The sequence below is a fragment of the Haemorhous mexicanus genome, chromosome 7 (genome assembly GCF_027477595.1).
Source record: "Haemorhous mexicanus isolate bHaeMex1 chromosome 7, bHaeMex1.pri, whole genome shotgun sequence".
Lineage (NCBI taxonomy): Eukaryota > Metazoa > Chordata > Aves > Passeriformes > Fringillidae > Haemorhous > Haemorhous mexicanus.
In genome coordinates this window covers 17,790,618-17,811,002 of record NC_082347.1, presented here as the reverse complement: position 1 = coordinate 17,811,002, position 20,385 = coordinate 17,790,618, and the positions used below count along the sequence as shown (strand labels likewise).

The 20,385-nt window shown below is 39.9% G+C and overlaps 1 protein-coding gene across 1 annotated transcript in view; it reads left to right on the top strand.

Moving 5' to 3' along the window:
* Nucleotides 1-20,385, top strand: part of LOC132329797 (pulmonary surfactant-associated protein A-like) — a 49,160-nt gene that overhangs the window by 23,582 nt on the left and 5,193 nt on the right. Inside the window, exons 4-8 of the mRNA XM_059851252.1 lie at nt 723-813; nt 1,800-1,899; nt 3,572-3,712; nt 3,870-11,414; nt 15,621-15,708. The gene's annotated coding sequence lies outside the window, so the exon portion shown is untranslated. The remainder of the gene's footprint in view (nt 1-722; nt 814-1,799; nt 1,900-3,571; nt 3,713-3,869; nt 11,415-15,620; nt 15,709-20,385) is intronic.

Here is a 20,385-nt window from a genome sequence, read left to right as displayed (position 1 = left end):
TCCCAAAGCTCAGAGCTCGGAGCCTCTTCAAGCCATGAGATCAAAATAAATTCCCAAGCTTGTAACACTTTAAAAAAATATTTAGTTTGGAATAGGATAAGGTCCTTGGGGATATTCTTCACTGTAATAAGTAGCTACATAAGCTCTTGTGATTGAGTACAGTGGCTCTGATCAACCACTGCATGTGCTGGAAGCAACAGGTACCATCACCTCACCCAACCTGGGAAATGTTTTTTTGGAATGACTGATATGTCCTCAAAGGATCACTCTTTTCCCTTGGAAACTCACTGCTTGTGAGTTTTATATCACCTGAAAATTTGCCTTAGCTTCACTTTGTTAGTGGTACATACACAGCAATAAAGAATCCCATTGTTACAGATGATTTTAGAGTTTTTGATTCAACTGTATTAATTTCCTTTTCTTTTTGTATCAAATCCTTTTTGTTCAAGTGGAAAATGGTTTTGATTATTCTATAACATGAGATAACATTCAACTGAATGGCTGTAAGTTAGTTACATGGATAAACTCCTCTGTTAAGAAATACAAAGAAATTTAACACTGTTCTTGTCCACCAGAGGTCCCTTACAGGCCACTTTATTCACTGGGGGCTGCGCTTTCACTTGCCTAGTTAGCTTCTGTTGTTTTCCCTAGGGAGTGGTTTTGGATCAGCTCTTGAAATGCAGGTCCTGAAGACCCTACTAACGACTTTTAATCTTTTCCAGAATCATTAACTTCAAGAAGAAGAAAAAATCCTGCTGAAACATAATAAAAATCATGAAGAACTGTAGGGACTTCCTTGAGCCCATAACCTTGGTAGGTAATCTCAGTATTTACACCATGATTCACAAGTTTTGCTGTGCATATTAAAGGTTCCTGAGTGTGAGCCAACTCTATACCTTGTATTACTAAATCTATATGGGATTCTTATCTGGATTCTTATCAGCTCAATCTTCACAAAACCTTTCTCAATGTGCACTTGAGTAAATGTGTTTGCAGCTTCTGATACTTCAATTGTACGTGAATGTCAGCTCTTGCACGCTAGTGTAGGCTTCAGCTTCATAAATTTTTGCTGCAAAATGATGAGAACCCTTGAGAAATCTTTATTTGACAGATCAGTTGTCAAATGTGAACAACTCATGCAGCTTTGGCAAAAGCTGCCATTCTGCATCTTCTGTTGCAGCCGGAGTGAAGAGCTGGATATCTGCCATGGTGTTTTATGAGCCCTTAAGCATCAAGATCACCTCCTCATGGCCTGTGTTTGAAGGAGCCTCAACAGAAAAAAACGTCCTTCCTCTTACATTTCATGTACAGTAGATGAAGGAAAAGCAAAGGAACAGAGTGGGAATATTCCTGTTTTTCCAAGTTGAATGAAGGACAGAAATTTCCCAGTAGTGTATAGACCCCTTTAGCCCAACAATTAGATAATGTGTTCTGAGCTTTGTATGGAAGGCATTTGTTTTTATTTTGTTCCTGTTTGATGGCAGCATTTAACCACTTCTTGCTCAGAGCAATATAGTGCTGAACAGTTCAGCATCATACAGGTGTGTCAGCATCAAAATATTTTTGTTTGATTCAGTTGAGTAAATATCAAGGTGTAAACTCAGGTTTAACCATAAAGCACCTTTGTGTGCAAGTGTACTGGAGCAGACAAAAACCTGCAATATTCTGTCTCTCTAGCTCCCTAATTCCTTTAATATTGGGATAAAGCCATAGCTATTCTCAAAGATTAAGATGTAAATATACAAAGATTTACACTGTGCTTAGTTTTCCAGTTTCACTAAGCAATGAATTCTTTGCAGGGGTCAAACAGAAAGCTGGGTGCAGAGTGGCCTGGTGCTGGATAAAAACTTTTATGGAGTGATGGGTGTCCCATATGCAGATGCATTCCAAATGTGTAAGGTAAGATCCCTTAAAGCTCCATGAAGCTGAAGAGAGAAGTTCTTTGACTTTATAGTCAAACTTTTATATAGTAACTGAAGTAGAAGAGCTGACTGGGGATGGTAATAGCAGCATCTTGATGTTATTTATCTTCATTCAGAAGCTCATGTTTTAAAGCTCACAGGTCTTTTACCTCTGATGACAGGAAACTCAGCAGATTTTCAGAAGAGGAGGAGAAGCTCAATACAGGTGTTCTTAATAGTCAGTATCCCAAGTGAGGGGTCCTGTGGGAAACATCAGCTTTGAATGTCAAACAGAACTTCCCCTGAATTAAGCAGGTTGTTTGTGTTTTTTGGTATGGTCTGCTTCAGAACTGTCTCACTCTCTTAACTGCTTCTGTCAAGATTATGCTCAGCCTTGCAAGCTGTGTTATTCCTGTGGCACTGTTCCTAGTGTGTCCTACTGTAGAAATTCCCTTCTCCCTCACAAGAAGTTGATGCTTTTACTTTGCTCTTAACATACCAAGCAATCACAGGACACTTGAAGATTATATCACTAATGAGGATTGACTATTTCCAGATAGAAAACAAAACAGAAAGCAGATGTTCATGTGCACAGTCCCTTTGGCAGGCTGACAAGTCAAAAGAAATAAAGAACTTCAGCTCTGCTCCATCCTTCTGATTGTGAAGAAGCATGGATGTGTGGTAGGATACACAGACAAGGGATAAATCACTGCTAATTCACAAGAAAATGATCCTGCACAGGACAGCTTCCATTTTATATATTTCTAAGGGCTCTAATTATGCTCACTGTGTGAGCACCTATTAAGAATAGTGCTCCATGATGCCTGATCTGAGGATTTTTTCAGGCAAGGTTATTCCTAGAGTTTTGTTCTTCAAAAGTCTTTAATCCTGTCTCTAATTGTCTCAATGAAAAGTGTGAAAGGCTTTGTGAACTCCTGGTTTCAGAATAAAAGCACTCTGATGGTCTGACATCAAAGAGAATCAGTGAGGTAGCTGTGCATTTCTACCCCGTGCTTTAACCATTTATTCTTTTGCAAGTGTCTGGGAGCTGTCACCCTGCTATGTTGTGATGAAAATAATTGGGTATAGTTCCCACTTCTGTTATTCCCATAAGATATTGCTGCTGGTGAAGAATACTCAAAACTGATGGCTCCAAAGGCAGCTTTGAAACTTCAAAAGCCAAATGTTCTCCTGTGCTGAGCTGCTTCCTTCTCCAAGGAAATCTGCAGAGTTTCACTAGATATTCAAGAATACACAGACATAAGACCACTCCCCCAAAATAATGGTCTGCAGAAAGAAGATACATTCAAGGATCTAAATAGTGAGGAGGTCTGTATGCAATCATGGAATCACAACCAAGTAATTCTGAAGAAAGATGTAGAGATAAGCAGATAAAGAAATTACTTACTCCGTTAAGAAAAACATTTAATAGTTTGTGAATACTAAGCCACCTGCCCTTATTATTTTTTATTTGTTGCTTAATGCAGATATTTACAATAGTCCTGTAAATTTTGTTCTTCATATAAACCTGCTGGGTTTGGCAGAGTTTAGTGAAATTTCTGCTGTGTGGAAGAACTGTGTTTCACCAAGATGATGTCTTGACCTGGTGAGAACCTAGGGGTGGGGAAATTGCTGACAATCCTGTCTGCTTCATACTTCTGCTTTTGTAGGCAAGCAACCTCCAGGGAAGTTCAACAGCTGTACAACAAACCAGACATTTCTGTGGGTTACAAGGTTACGAGTTGAGCCCTGAATGCTGCGTGTTGACAGCGGAGAGATCCCACGTCTGCTTCTTGGCCAAACCAGCAAAGGTCAGCGTGGCAATCTCAGCTTCTTGTTTAAAAAAAAATCCAACAGGTCTCTAATTCCAAATCTCTTTTTAATGATGTTGGCTCTACAATGTTTTTATCAAATCATGTCTGACAAGTAGCACTGCACTGAACTGATGTGTTCATTATATCTTTACAGACACTAAATTTATCCTAGCTCTTGAATAGAAAGATACAAGGCAAAAAGTGACAGCCTATAACTTCTGTATCTGATGCCACCAGAACAGAGAACAATAGCCCCAGAAATGGGATCCTGGGACCAAAACCCCTCCTGACGCTGCCGCAGGGATTGAGAGCTTTAATTTTTGCAGCTGGAAACATCTAACAGAACTTGCTCTTGGTAAGGAAATTTTCTGCAAGAAAAATTGCTGAAAAGTCTCTGCCTCAGCATTAAATTTTGTGGTGTTAATGTTGCAGAGCCACCTAGCACACGCTGTTCTGTCTGTGCCCACACAGTGGTACCTTGGCCAGCTGGGCAGTGCCAGCTCTGCTGCAGGACAGGCGGTCACTGCAGTCGAGCAGCTCTCAAAGAGCCCTCCCTCTCCTAGGCTACTGAAAACTGCATCCACTGACTGGAAAAAGGGGAAAAACCTTACAGTCAAACTCAGTGCCTGCAGCTGTGCTGATTCTAGAGTTCACTGGTACTGTGCCACAGCCCAAGGCCAGGCAAAGAGCAAAGGGCTCAGCCCAGGATGTCATCTGCAGCCCCTGTAAATAGGGGTGGGGAGACTGCGGTAGGCAATCACCAGGATTGTGCAAGGCAGAGATAAGTGAGCAACCCCTTGCCAAAACAAAGCACAAAATAACAGCTTTTAGTAGAAATGCAGAGGATATACCTTTTTCTTTTGGCAGCCTTGTCCTCGTGCTAAAAATTCAGCTGGTTTCTGTTTCACTTCTTCCCTCCAGCACTCTGTTGTGCAGGCTGCCAGGCAAGCAAAGCTTCCCTGTGTACTGCTGTGCTGAAGGTGCTGGGAAGTGAAGAGTTCCATGCTGGGATGAGTATTTGTGCTGAGGCCTCGCAGCCTTTGCAGGTTGCTGCAGACATGGTGGTTTGGAGGGACTTTTGTGGGCTACCCCCAGCCAGCTGACCAGGAGGACTGTCAGGAGGGTGCAATCTCACAGTCTAAGAGCATTCTGCCCCTGAGTAGTCTGTGTGGAAATACAGGTTACCTAGGACTTTAATTCAGCAGGGCTGTCCTCTGCTGCCAGGCTTTGGGATTTTGGGCTGATGACCAAGAGTTGGCACCTCCAGGACCAGGTCTGGAAAAAAGACTTTCTGCTGCCTCACCAGGTTTCCCTCTCTGCCATTACCTGCATTGGGTCAATGATGGCTTAAAGCATATTTTAAGGAGGAAAAAATCAATTACCTGAGACATCTGTCTTCAAAAAGGACTTTCCAAACTAGCTACCTCCTAAATATAAGTTTTAGGTCATCTTTCAAAGCCTAATTCTGATCTCTGATGAGAAATCTCAAACTGAGTAAGCCTTGGGACCTGAAGACTCTCATTAAATACACACAATGTGATTCTCCACGTGGAATTCTCTATCCTTCTATAGGTATGGATTGCAAAACCTATTTTTGGGGTTTTTTTTCCTTTTCAGCTTCCTGAGATTTATTCCAATTTTGTGAGAAATTTGGTGCATTTGTTGGGTTTTTTTGTTTTTTTTTTTAAATCTAAGCTGTTGTTGGTGCTAATTGTCATCAGTTGCCTTGGAAAGTGATGCAATTGCTAGGAAAACTTGCCACCATTTTGCCAAAGTGTAAACAGGCTCTTGGGCTGTTCTAGAATAAAGGATTGGAGCACCCTGGGAAACTATGGATGTAAATAGATTTTAGCTCCTGGCTGGCAAAACCAACAGAGATTTGTGTGAGGTTGAATCCCTGCAGAGAGTGGACTTATCTGAAGGCTTACATTTTGTTTTCAAGTTTTCTTTTATTTCGAGCTTTGTCTTGTTACCTTCAAGGGAGACACCAGCAAGGCCAACTTCCCTAGTGTTGGATAATTAACATAGTATAGAAAACCAGCAGAAGGAAATCCTTACAGGGTGTTAAGAACTGCCTGGAGTCCATGAGATTGGATAAGAAATAGAAACCAGGATTCAAGTTTGTTATACTAGTTAGCTAAATACCTTCCTTATTTTATTTTAATACGTGCCACTGCTGTAAACTTTGATGGGAGCCTAATGGAGGAAGCACAAAGAAGAATGTAGAAAAATGGTGCTTCTTAACCTCTGCTTTTTATCCCAATTATAATGCTCTTACAGTAATACTCTAATGGTTATACTCTATATGCTACTTTATCAGATGAAACCTGGCAAGGGAAGCTGCTCTCTGTGGGAAATATTTTCTGAAGCTTAAAATAAAGAGAAATAATTGAGGTGAATAGCAGAATTCAAGCTGGTTGAGATTTTTCTCTTGTTACCCAAATCTGTCAACCAAATGGTGTTTCCTGAGGCTTCTCTTTTTTTTGACTGGTAGAGCTGGGATAAATTAAGAGCAAATAAGGCCACTTGCCTTTAATATTTAGCTTATGTACTAGAAGTTTTGTCACCACACGTTTGTGGTAGTTTAATTTTGGAGGGTTTTTTTCAGTTAAAGAGAATCCATGGGGTATGATTGCCTCTCATTTGACACTCATATTGCAAACAAGGGCAGTCACTGTGGTGCAGCCTGTCAGAGCTTTACCTTACGGTGTTTCTATCTGTTACTGCTGTTCTGCTCAGAGAGGGCAGCAAAGGATTGCAGATCTTTTGGAATCCAAAAGGAGCTCAGCTCTGAGGAAAAATGTATCATTTTCATATACTAAGTATGAAAGGAGAAATAGGGGAGGCATTCAGATCACTGCTGCTCAAAGATACTTGAGCTTTTTGTCCTTTAAGGTGTGGGTGTATGCAATTAGTGGAGATTCTGATAAGAGAAACACTGAAACACTTTGAGTTTAGGCATTAGGTGTGAAGAGTCCCAGCAGAAACACAATGAGCTGTTGATGTTTCATCCTCAACTGGAATATTGTATGACTCATTTGGCATGAAGATAAAGCTGTACATTTAGACATATAGTGAACAAAACACTGAAATTAATTTGCAGCACAGTGAGATTAATGGCTGTTGTGATATTAGGTATTTTCATTAGACCTCGAGGCTTTCAGACTGTCATAAGCTTGGTTGTTTCTTTGCAATATGCCATCAGGGGCTATAAGACATGATTCAGACACTATTCCTTTGCCTGAAGACAGGAGTGTATTTTCCAGGTAACACCTCAAAACTACACAAATGGAGAAATTTATTAAATGACTCTGATTTGTCGCGGGTCTGTGGACTTAGCAATGATTCTTTTTCTTCCTTTCAATGCCTTGGCTTTCACAGCTAAGAGTAATAAGGCCAGTTAGCACAGAAAAACCTGAAAAGCAATTTATTCCTGCCCAGAAGTTCAGTGCAGTGCTCCTGCAGCAAGTGTCTTACCAGCTACAGATGGTCCCAAAGGTGCAAAGGGTGAACAGGTACAGAGCCATGACCGTTTAGCAATACTGTAATTTTGGCACTCCTTGTCATCCCTTTACTCTTGTTTCATGCCTTCTTCAATCTTTCATTTTGTCTCTTTACTTCTCTCATTTTCTTCTGCCCCACCAGCCTTTGTGGGCTCTGCACAATTTCAGGAAGCTGAACATGCTTTCTGCATTCATAATGCTACTCTAGATACTTGGCTTTTAATAAATAAAAAAATAATATTGTACATTTTCACAGCAGCCCATAAAATAGAGATGTAATGAGATTTTAATCTGATTGTACCGTTTGTACTCTGAATCACTTCCTATTATCTCCCACAAAATTATTACTGCTCCTTCTTCCAGGGGCCAGCTCTCAAAACCAGAAATCATGCTTGCTAGTGTTGCCTCCTAATCTGATGGTTATAATTTGATTGCTTCATACTCTCTGCCCCAACAGCAGAATTCCCCCAAGGTGTGATTTGTCAGGTAATTTTTTCATGAGCTGCTGCAAACAGCAAATGGCTCCAAAATGCTTTCTGTCATGTGGCAGAACCAAGTCACACTCTCTGCCAAGTGACCAAATCAGCTTCTGCCCAAACTCTTCATAAGTACACGTGAAATTGTTTATTTTCTTACCATGTCACATCTGTGTTATCAAGTGTAAACCACCCACCTTGGAATGAGGGGCTTGCTTTCCATCCACAAAGGAAATTCTCAACATTATCACTTCATATGAACTATGACATGAAATTTCAGTGGCATGCACTGATATTCTGTATAGACATCTTCTGGTCCACTTCTCCTCTGTGTGCCCTCTGCAATTCCATGGTTGAAATAAGCAAAGCCAGCAGGATCTTTCAACAAACTACTCCAGAGAGGAATCCTTAATAATGTTGTGATTTAGCTCATTCTCTAGATCATATACTGTGATGTGGGATTGGATTAGAGCTGAACCAGATTGGCCTTCTGGTTTAAGAGAACATACACCTCTGGAACAACATGAGGACATTTATTTCACAGATTTTCAGTGCCATGTGTAGGGGTAGTAAAGGCTTTTTCATCAAAGTAATGCATTTCCTAGGAAATGAAGGTTTCTGTCGGAATAATTCAATTTTCCTGAGATGTTTTATTTTCCTGAGGATGGGCAGCTGGAAGAGCAAGGGGGAAGGAGTCAGTGTTTGGTGCTCTCTTAAAGCACTAAGGAAACATAGTGGGAGAAAAATGTAGGAAACATTTGACCAATTTTTTATTTTAAATTAAATTCTAGGAGAAGAATCAAGAGGCCTGTAGAGTTTCTCTAGAAAAGTGAGACATTCAGGAATAAAAGGAACTTTAGAACCGCAAGGAGAGAGAGGAACAGAAGTAGAATATGGAAGTAAGAAATAAATTTCTCATGCTTCTATAGTCTGGTTTTCAACCTTTTAGTATATTCTTCAAAACTTATTTGTGTTAGTGGCTGGTATTCCTACAGCACCATTTCAGGAAAGGTGTGACTTCCAGAAGTGTGAGGAGCAGATAAAGAAACCATCTGTTACATAGAGATGAGTTGCCCAACAGAACAGGAGGGAGAAATTGCCTGGAATGAGTCACCAGCTTGTTTTCTGTGGGTGAAATACCAAGCCCTCTGTCTCATGTTATAAACAGCATTTTTTCTTTTCTTTGCCTGTTCATGCATTTTTTGCTCCAACTTTAATTAATTTTAAAATGCTCACATGTGTGTTTTGCCTGTGAGAACTGGGCTTTTCCCTCTGAACAGAAGATGACTTTGGCAGCCCTGGGAATTCAAAGCCTGTCCAAGTGTTCACTTTGGTCAGGGATAAGGCACTCCCAGTTGGACAAATTCCCTGAACAAATCTGCAGTGTGGCCTGTGATTTCTGCTCTGGAAACCAAATATCTCTTTCACGTAGCATCAGATTACAGGAGAGCTGAGCATCTTGGAGACAGGTGTTGTGCAGTCATTTTAGTATAAATTATTTAATAACAGCCTTGAGTACCACTGATAGTAACTGATGACTTGCAGAGACAAGTAACTGCTCTGGAAACAGAAGCACAGGTTTTGGAGGTTGAATTAAATAGACACAAAAAAGGTAAGGTAAAGGTAAGTATACTTTTTGGCCTGGTAAAATGATGGATGTGCTTGTGCTGTGTCCCTAAAAGGGGCCTGGAATACCCAGAAACAAGGTGTATTTATAATTGTTCTCTCTTGGACATGCAATTTTCAATCTCCTAGTAAAATACAGATTTCATATTTCCAATCATTATGTGTTAAAATGTGTTTTTCCTAGTGGTTCAAGGGTAATAAGTTATGGCATGCTCAGCAGGCTGGTGGTTCTTTCTGCCTGAGTTCCTCATAAATACAGAGTGAGAGAAGCATTTGTTAATAATCTTGAAACAAATGAAAAATTTGTGTCTATTTCATCTTTGAGCTGAGCTGTAAACTTGGAGAGATTGCTCTCTAAATGCAGCTTCTGATCCATTCTTTTATGATGTAAATAATGGACAGAGCATCCAGTCCTATGTTCCTTCAGTATTTAGTGATGCCTTTGCTCCTGGGGCACTTTTATTCTACTTCTAAAATTGACTGATAATGATCACTGAGAGCCTAGAGTTGTATTTATCCTCTGAGTACAGAAGTCCATTGCAGCAGCTACTGACATGGAAATAATTTCTTTTTTGAAGTTTCAGCTGTTTTCATGCAGCTCTTCCCGTGTGATTGGAAAATGAATTGTGCTGTAGCTACAAAGGGGAATAAAACAGTAAACCAGTCAGGCAAGCTGCTTTGTGTGCAGTAGAAAATCACAGGAAGAGAGCAAGATGAGGTGTTCTGGCAATCTATAGGCATCAGCTGAGGTACAGAAGATATAAATCAAGATTTAGATGCAGAGGAAAGCAGATTTTTTTGGTTTTTTGTCTTAAATACAAAAGCTTGCTACTGAAATGTTCTCCAAGTGGAATTTAGCACATGTAGAAAAGAAAGCAAAAGGTCCTGTTTGTGTGACAGGTCCTTAATGTGAGAGAAGTGATCCAATAAGCTTTTATGATTTTCTTGATGGGAGCTTCTTTCACCTCAGGTGAACTACAAAAACACAATGATGGACCGTATTAACTAGGAATAGGTGCCCATCATGACAAGAAAGCCCAGCACTACAAGTTTGACAATTAAGAAAAATGTTTCCATTGAAGGCTGTAAGTGTTTAACCATGGAGGAGCAGATTTTCAATTTGTCTTCCACTTAGTTTAAGGCTAAGCTAAGTGCCTCTAAGGAGAGAAGGATTGTGGCTACACTGGCAAGTTATGGACCCAAGGGAACATAGAAATGTGTCTGTACAGAGGAGCAATTGATGCCCAGCTCATCTGTTTTATAGCTGTTATTTTCATTGCCTAATTCCCTGTCTACCTTTATAAATAATGACATTTATTTTCTCTGCACTAGATTATACAGGTACAGCAAAAAAGCAATTACTGAAATTGGTTGGTAAAGGATATGAATTTTCCAGAGTATGATTTATCTGCTGATCTGCTTCATGCCCTCCTTGTCATTACTGGCAAAGTATCTTTGCAGTTCTTAAGTGAACTGAATTCCTTTTCTGCATTAATTGGTGTCCTGCAGCTATGAAAAACAGCACATTTAAAATTTTGCCTGGGAATTTTTAATCAATATTTATTACCTAAAACCACAGGAAATGGTGCAATATTTAAAAGATATATTTGGATTTAGGGATCAGAAATAATTTAGTCTCCAATGCATTCATTTGGAATGATTATGTAAGTCTCTTTTGAGACACAAAAAACACTGTGAACCACTGTGAGACCATTTCATCTGGAGCTGGACTAAGAGCAGGGACATGTTTTGCCCCCCGTGCATCAGCCAGTAGTTGCAGTGACTAAACTACTGATTTAGAAAAAAAAAAACAAAAGACCTGGAGTAGTATTTTGAAGATATGAATGGTGCTTTCTTTCAACTCTTTTTTTTTTTTTTCCCAGAAATACTATTCCTGATGCCATATCAGCCACTTTCTCAAGAGTTCAGCTTTGGAGTGTAATTTGGACTGATTTTATATTATTTTTCCCAGCAAATCTCCAATAGAGTTGAGAAATTTATGAAGCATCTTGTAACCTTAAGTTAATGTTTCTTTTCAGAGAGCACTGTGCTTTATTCAAATGGCATCTATACAAAGCACAATCTGGTTTGCAGGTAAGTGCAGAAGTACTCTTAAGCTAAACACACTGGAAGTTCTCAAAAGCAGAATGGGAAAACGTTCCTATAGTATGCTCAATTTCCTATGGCCCAGAGTTATTAGATAATTAACTTTTAAACCAGGCTGTGTACAGGAAAGGCATATTTGGCCCCAGCAAGGACTGGGTCTGTAGAACATCTGAGCTGCACTTCTTGGAATAAACTCCCAGTCCTTAAGCTTTTAGGTTCCTTCTGGTGTCACTTCTCATTTCCAGCATTTCCTGGCCTGTAGGCTTACCCTGGTGTAACCATCTCAAGGGAAATGCTCCCCCACCTCTAACACCTCCTGTGCAGAAAGTTTGCTTTTGAGAAAACCAAACTGCTCTTTCTTACACTGGTGAAAGCCCATCTCTGCAGGAAAAGCAGCTGTGCAAGTGTAGCTCTGTCAGTCTGGGCTAACCTGGTCAGCTCTCCTGTCCTGAAGCAGTGCCCCGAGGAGCAGAACAGTGAGGCTGGAATCTGACAGCCTGCAGGGCCATCTGATCTCAGGCTGGACAAAAGTCCACAGGGCAGGAGCCACACCTAGAAAAAGAACATGAGCTCTTACTAAATCATATTAGTTGAAACTTTAGAATTCAGCAAGGTGTTATCAGATGTGCCCTAAGTTCTGACCTTTATCATCATTTATGTTAGGGACACTATTTCTTCCTTGAGGAACACCTTTCTTCAGTAGGTGCTAAAAAGAAAGAGTTTGAAATTGTGGTCTATTGACTTCCAGAAGGCTTAAATCATCATTCCTGATGACCACTTAATTTTACATTAGTTATAAATTAATCTGTATTTGCTGTTCTATCCCTGATTAGAACCAACTCATATAGTGCTAATATGACCTCCACAGAGCTTATAAGTAATTCAGGATGAAAACAGCATTTGTTAATCAGCTGCTGTGTTTATCTTCCTAAAACACACTTTCAGGTTAAGTACATGCTCAGGAGGAGCTATCCTGTCACATGTGAAAAACCACAATCACTGAAAGGCTCTTTTCATTCTTTTTAGTTTTCAAGTGGCAATTTTTAGTGGAAGCTACAAGGTGCAAACAGGAAGCCATTCAATCAGCAGATACTCATACTTGCTGCTTTATTTTTTACTTTTAACACATAAATATGGGGGAGCAGGTGGCTAATGTAGAGTCAGAGCAGAGGAGAGGTGTGTTCTTTGCTGTGGCTGGTGTCCTGTTGTGAAGGCATCAAACTCTTCAGTTTAAACCTGCAGAGGAGAAGGTTTATGCAGGGCCTGTGACTTCAGCACTGCCAAATGGCTCTGCTGTTGCTTAGCACCTGGAGAGCTAAGGAGTGAAAAATGATTCCTGGGTTGCAGTTTGGCCAAAAATACTCAGAGGAATAAATAATGCAAGATTGCCTGGAAACCTAGGCACAGCCTTGTGTCTCTTTTAAGCTCTGCTATACCTCTCAACAGCAGCAGCATGACTGGATACTCTGTGCTCTCTCTAGCACAAATGACTTTTTCCTGAGGCACCTGCAGTTAAAATCTCTTTTTATGGCCTGTGACCCCAGTGAAGATTCAGACATCAGTTGAGCTGTTTAGATCAGTGCTTCAGGGTAGACAGTTGTAAGAGCTCTTTCCTGGCTTTCTGTGAGCTCTGCTTTGTTTATGACTTCAGCTAGTGGCACAGCTTGTCCCTCTGAGCTGAGCTTTTGTCTTCATCCTGCAAGAAACTTCTGCCACATTTGCAGTGGGAGGAAGACTCCACAGTGTGCAACTGGTTGGCATCCTCTTCCAGGGTGTTTAAATTCAGATAAAATTTCAAGCAGCTGGACTAAATGCAGAGTGTGAGGGAGAGCAGCAGTCAGCCCACGTTTAGGTGTCTGATTGCAGAGCCTGAGATTGCTGTGTTGGGCTTCATGCAAACACACCTGCACCTGCTCAGCAGTGCAGCAGCCTGAATTTCACTGTTTCCTTTCCCCAGCAGGCTTTCTGGGCTTACCTGGGAGGGTCCTGAAAGAAATCTTTTCCCTTTCTTCCCACCTGTACGGCTGTGCTACTACACTTGGCCACCTTCCCCTCGTGCTTCAGCTGTGTAGAAAAAAAAGTTCTATGCGAATTTCCATCCTGCCCCAAGAATTAGATCCAAGCACATTTATAATTCGTAGTTTTCTTTTGATGTAAGAGAAGTTAAACCATGCAAGTTTCTTTAGCTGAGATGGACAGACACAGACTTTCACCAAATTTAGTTGGAAATCCTGAAACTCCTTCAGCAAAATCATATTGTCTACATTAGTTGCTCTCTTGATTATCTCCTGTCTTGCACTTTACATGTCCAATGACACCTCTGTGGAGGTGTCCCATTCAGAAGTGGTTTGACCATCACTACATTGCCTACAGAACACAAGCATTTAACTTCTCTGTCCCCTTACACCCTCTCCACCCTGCCTAAGCAACCATACATATTCACAGAAGGTAAAGACAGGAAGAAATTATGTACTTTTTAAATCCTTTTCCCTTTTTATTCTAGAGCTGCAGCTAAAATGGGGAAAGGGGTGTATTTATGGGACTTCCTAAGCCTGTTAAGTAGATCTTTTATTTATGCATCAAAAACTAGTGGAGCAAATATTATCTTGAAGCTTCTGATTGTCCTCTGTGGGCTGTTATTTTCTACTACATGGTATTTAGCTTCAAGCTGCAATTGCCACCTTCTGGAGAATCTCATCTGTCATTTTCATGAGTGAAGTGCATTTCTAGCTTTCATGACTAATGGTGAAAAAAAGTGAAAAGCCTTTCAATGGAAAAGTTCTCCAAGCAAAGTGAAAATATTTCTATTCCTGATGTTTTATAAAGTCATGTTTTAGATTCTATCTTGAAGCAAAACCCGTATTTTTAATAAGTGTTGGCAGCAATACGGCAGGACTGGATGACAAGAAAAGTTTTCAGCTTCTCACACAATAGCAGTTATAAAAGCTGTTTGAGAAATATTTCAAATGTATCTGCAGTGCTTAAGTATATTATGTATATACCTTCACTGAAAATTGAATATTACTCTTTGTCTCAAGTTACTGGGAGCTCTCCACTGGTTTTGAATGATGCAGTCCTAAGGGTTTTTTTTTCAAACACTCTCAAAATAGTTCTGAATTTGGTCTTTATTCTAGCAAACTGTGTGAGTTTTTGAAAATATTACATCATTTACCTCTGTAACAGTCACAAAGTATGTTCCTCAGGAAAGGTGAAAAACCATAATAAAAGATGGCAGTGATTAAACAGTTGGGCCCCATTTGTGTGGGAAAATAGGTGCAAGAGAAATGCAATGTACTACTGGCACGGTGACACTGGTACCAAAATAGGAGCACAGTTGTTCTCCAGGTTTTGAAAACTAAATTTTATAAGTTAATACTTAAAATCACTCCAGCTTTAGGGGATTGTCCACAGGAACAATGGCAAGGGCCTGACCCTGTGAAAGAGGCACTCTGCTGTACCCAGCAGGCTGGGCTGGCACAGGGCTGAACACAGGCACAGCGGGGGAAAAACTGTTTTCTAGCTTGGGTCCCAAGATGTTCTGGTGAGGCAGACAAACAGTGAGACTACTTGAAGAATGAGCATATTTGAGGAGTTCTTGTGTAGATTCCTGTCCTGGGGAACAAGCAGTTCCTGTCTGCCTAGAATGAATCCTCAAATCCAAGTAAGAGTGCCAAAGCTAATTTATAAATAAATATAATTAATGCTTTCATTATACTATAAAAGGTATATTTTATACTAGAATAGGTAGCTGAAATGATTGTTAATAATTCTATACAGTTTGTTTTCTCTTACTAACAAAAATAGTGTTTAATCTTCAAAACTACATATAAAGCTACTTAAAGGCTGTAAGGGGTGACCCCCATGGAATAACAAAATGATATTTTATTAGTTAAGTAGTTGACATTCATGGTTATTACATTTCTCAGAGTTATTAAACATTCTCTTTGATTTGTCATTCAAGTTAAGTCTGCTATGTTTTAATAACCTACTAAATGATTTCAGTTTGAATCACTTTGGCCTCAAGCAACATTCAAGATCTTCCCATCTCTTGAGAGAGAATCTGAGGGTGTAGAACTCTGTTCATTCCTGTTTGGTTTACTTCTATTTCTTTGAGTCTTCATCTGTTCCTTGTTTTTATCTATTAGCTGAACTTCAAGGGGCTTTAAACAGAGCTTTTCTCATTTACCCTTGCAGGAACCTTCCAAGAATATTTCTGCACTGAAGCCTCTGCAATAACTGCACCTTAGGTAGTTTCAAGGCAGCTGAGATGTATCAGTCCAAGGTAAGGAGATGAATCTGCTTCCTTGGGCACTGACAGCCTTTCCTTTGCAGGTCAGCACTGCTGAAACAGAACGTGCAGTTGCAGGAGCTGGGTGGATGCAGGGCTGGGCCTCACCAACCCATCAGGTGCTCAGGATATCTGCTTTTCAGGGGATCTGAAATGATGAGGTACTTTATGAGCTGTCTGCTATAAAATGCTCCTCTGCTTTTGCACAAATTAGGATCAAACATGTGCAAAGGAAGCAGATTTGGTGTGTGAAGCTCTATGTGCTTCCAACAGCACAATCAGCTAAAACACAGAGAATTTTGTGTTCACTCTCCTGAAAAAAATCTGTGGAAAATAGAATCTGTAATAGCTGTTATCTTAATTTTCAGCTCATAAGAGCAATAAAAACCACAATAGGGGGTGTTTGCTGAGAATTCATTAATGGTTATGTCCCTTCAGTAAAATACAAAGCAGCTTCATTTCACTGTGATCATCAGACCTTAACAGCAGCTTGGTGAGTTTGTTATTTTCCTTTGCTACTCTGCCATGTGTTTTCAACCACAAGTTTCTCCCAAGGACTTTGAATTTCTGTTGCAAATAAAAGGTTAACAATGCTTTTGGTTACATGTGTTCTAACACTTATCAGTGAGACATTACACAGCCATTTCCCAGCAATAACAACATAATAAGAGCTTGGCAGAAGTTTTTTCCTATCAGCAGGCTAGATTATTTTAAATTGATAACAAGAGCCAGGTGGCTATTCATAAGGGCAAGATATGAATTGCAAGCACATGTTTCCAAGGCAGTGTTGGCCAGTGGCTGTTCAAGCATAAATTGCTTCCTATTACCACTTTTGATGGGAGGTAAATGGTGCAGTTCATGTCTATGGGAGCACAAAGTGGCAGGACACCTGCAGCAATACTCTTGGCACTGTTCCCAGTGAAAGAAGGCAATGTTTACTCCTCTGGGACACACCTGACTGACACTGCAGGGAGTAATTTCCTTGTGCTGTTGACCAAAGATTAGGAGTCGTGTCCTGTGCTGTTATGCAGTATTCCTGTAAGGGGGCAGCTTGCTGCAGAAGATGCAAGGGGGAATTAGAGTTGGTAATACAGGACAATACAGTTGTCCTACAGGATAAAAAGGTGAATTGATGCTCTGAGGGGAAAAGCAACAGGATTCCTCAGTGATCCTAGGAATAGCATCTCTCTAAACTTTAGTTATTCTAGCTCTGATACAGGCAATAAACAGACTTGAAAAACATTACTAGGTTGTGAATTTAGAGTGAAACATTTCTGGTTTCTGTCTGTTTATGAAAAGACAAGACAGAAGCTGATTAGAGTATGGTCCAAATTTTTACTAAACCTGGATAAAGAATATGGGAAGGGAGAAGGGAAGAGCACTTGGCCTGCCCAAAGGAAGGAAGAAGGCTGTGTCTAAAAGTCTGTTTTTGTCAAAGCAAGAGCTGCTTGAAGCCTTTGTTTTAATGTGCTCAGGTTGATTTTCTCCTTTTTTAATTCAAGGCATAGAAACAATAGTTCAGTCAAAATTACTTTAATCTAGTAACTTGCCTACCATTTTCACAAAACCCAAGAGACCACTTTGATATCTGTAGTTTAAATCAATTATTTGAAGTATATGAGAGAGAAGGAACCTAATATAATCTGAAAGCAAAGGCCAGGTACTTCTGTTAACATAGGTTTAACTTGAAAGTTCTTTGGCAGGAGAGAACCATGACTTTTTTTTTTTTTTAATGGAAATCTGGTCACCTCTTTTCTTGATAGCAAAGTTTTAATTGTTTTTCCTAGAATAGAAAATTGATAGATTGAAAGGGATTTCAGTTAGGGTTAAGGTTCAGTCCAGTCTGGTGAAGCCAGCTCTTGAAAATCCAATACTCCAAGCTGTTCCCCATCTCTGCTTGGAAAGTTGTGATCTATATTCAGTATTCCTTCTTTTTCCCCATCCACCTGTGTACACTTCGATGTAAAAATCTCCCCAGGATCCACTGCCCAGAAGAACAGTGTACTATTGAGCTGACAGCATTTCTCTGATGCCATGATTTTTTCATAAATATAAACAGGTCTCATCAGCAATTACATTCTTCCTGTGATATGTTTATCCTCAAGGTCTAGGGCACACACAGCAGAATTTTATTTCAGTATTAGCAGTGTGGTTAAGTGCCTCACTGTCTACATTTTTTCCCCATCCCTGCATCAGTGCACTGTAAATTAGCATACAAACTATTTTATCAGTGCTGCTTATTTTCCAAAGGTGGGGACTGTTGAACTTCCCATATTTTTGTTTGGCTTTGTGTCAATAAAATTGAATTGCAGGAGGGCAGGAGGTAACACTTCACCTGCTGGGTTGTTTCATGACATAAGAGGTGACATGTGCTTAGTGCCCTGTATTTCTGATGAAGTCTTGAGTGATGCCTATGAGCCCTCTTAAAGCTAACTAGAGACACTTAACTCTGTGTGATTTAAAGCTCAGCAAATAAATTGCAGTGGAAATGCTAGAATACAAATATAAAAAGTTAATGTTTTGAAAGAGGTGAACATGGAGAACTGACCACACCTGCTTACCATACAGATGCTGTACCAAGAATTGCTCAGAGTCAGTATCAGGAACTTGCAGCACAGTGACACACTTTAAATTATCTCACAAATTGCTAATATAAACTAGCAAGGCTGTACATCACTATTTTATGTGAAAGAGCATGGCATAGCTTTACACAGATCAGGGAATGCTAAGTTACCATAATTAGTAATCAGCTCACTTCAAAACAGTAAAATGGGGAGTTTACCTTGTGTTCTGAAAATGAGAGGCTTGAAAGCTGTATAAAATTAGTTCTGATTCTGAACCCCCTTGGCAGCTAATTTTTTGAGGGTAGCATGCAGAGCTGTTATAGAAAGAAGCAGTCTTTTTGGCTACATGACATTTTGAAAATCAGATTCCATTTTTCCCCCATCTCCTTTGCTGAGAGTTGAGCAGGGCTTGGGTTAAACCCACTGGCAGCACATTAAATTTATTATTCTTATGGTTCTTCCTAATGACAGGAGGAGGAACGCAGTACCTGGAGTCCTCTGAAACCATGAAAATTCCCTGGCTGAGTTTTGTGGTGTTTCCCAGCTAAAGGCCTTCAGCCATTACCACACAAGTTTACCTGGAAATTTCAGAATTCCCATCCCAGCTGTTCTACAGAGATGCTAGGTTGCAGAAAAAATATTTACTTTCTTTCTTCCTTGTTTGAGTATGTTTGTTTTCCCTCATTCTCTGCTGCATAACTAAGGAAAGTAAATCTAATGACTAAGTAATCTCTCACACTGGATTATGTTTTAGATTTCTTATCAGATTCCATTGTGTAAGTATGATCTGACTCATGGGAGAACAACTGTTATCAAATGTATCTTTCTTCAAAACTTTTAACAAAAGATAAGAATTGATAAGGTTTTCCTAGATCATAAGCCATGTTTTGCTCATGCCACACTTTCATAAAGGGATAGAGATAAGCTAATGGAGTTTTACTCATCTCCCTGTTTAATGTTTTCAATTCTTTAATTTTCTTATAATATAAACGGTTTTAGGTAGAAGAAACAGTACAAATCTCCAGAGACTTATCCTGTTCATGTATTAGAGCTGCATGTATATGCAATGATGCAGCAGAAAAACTAGCCCTTACAACTGTTGCAGAGTTGCCTAGAAATTAGATCTGCTGAGATTTTGTTCTGGTAACATTCCCAAGAACTTGGGTACCTCGTAATTTAAAATACTGCTTCTCAAAATCTGAATCCATTAGGTTCCATCTTATTATGGAATTGAAGAAATTCCCTATGTACCCCAGAGGTCTGCTGCCATCCAGAAACAGAATTAGCTGTGTCTTTGACTGTGCTCAAGTGTCTGTACCTGTGCCATTTCCAAACTGCAAGAGGAACTGGAAAAAAAATATTTTCTCTGTTGGGTACTGTCTAATCTTATGCACTCAACACCAGTGTTTTTACATCTACCTCATCTGGACTACAGAGAGAAATAGTTTCCAGTGGTGATGTAAAAGGACTAATGTGCACTCAGAGCTCTGCTGCCCATCTGGTAGAGAAAGGACTTTGAAGATAGATGGTCTAGAACACACAGCTGTGAGTGCTGACTGATCATTTGCTAAGAAGGAAACCTGCTACATCGTCAGTTTGCTATTTGTGGGGGTTTTTGAGATGGAGAACTGGCCATGCTGGGCACTTTTAACTGCAGGACAAGGCTCACAGTTGTGAATGGAATTGGATTTAAGTGCCTGCACTACATCTAAGGGGAATCCTAAATGTATCTTCTGCTTTGGTATTTTATCTTGGTTAGGTCAGCTAGTTGATCTTAAACATCTCTAATTGCTGAGCAGGGAGCCTGAAGGTGTTAGATTGCAGCTGTGAATCCTGCTGGAATGATTCAGAAAGAATAACACTATTGTTAGGGGTGATGACAAAATTTAAATAGTTTCAGTAATATGCAAATGAAAAACAGAAAACATCCTATCCTTAAGAGACCTCAGTATAAACTGACAAAACACAGTAAATCTGTGAAGCTGAGGTATTTCCATCTCTCAGGTGAGGACCTGATGTGTTGGCTTGCTGAGGTTTATAAAACAAACCTCATCTAGGATCAAACATTTTAGAGTAGAATGCATCAGAACCAGAAGGAAGCTACAAA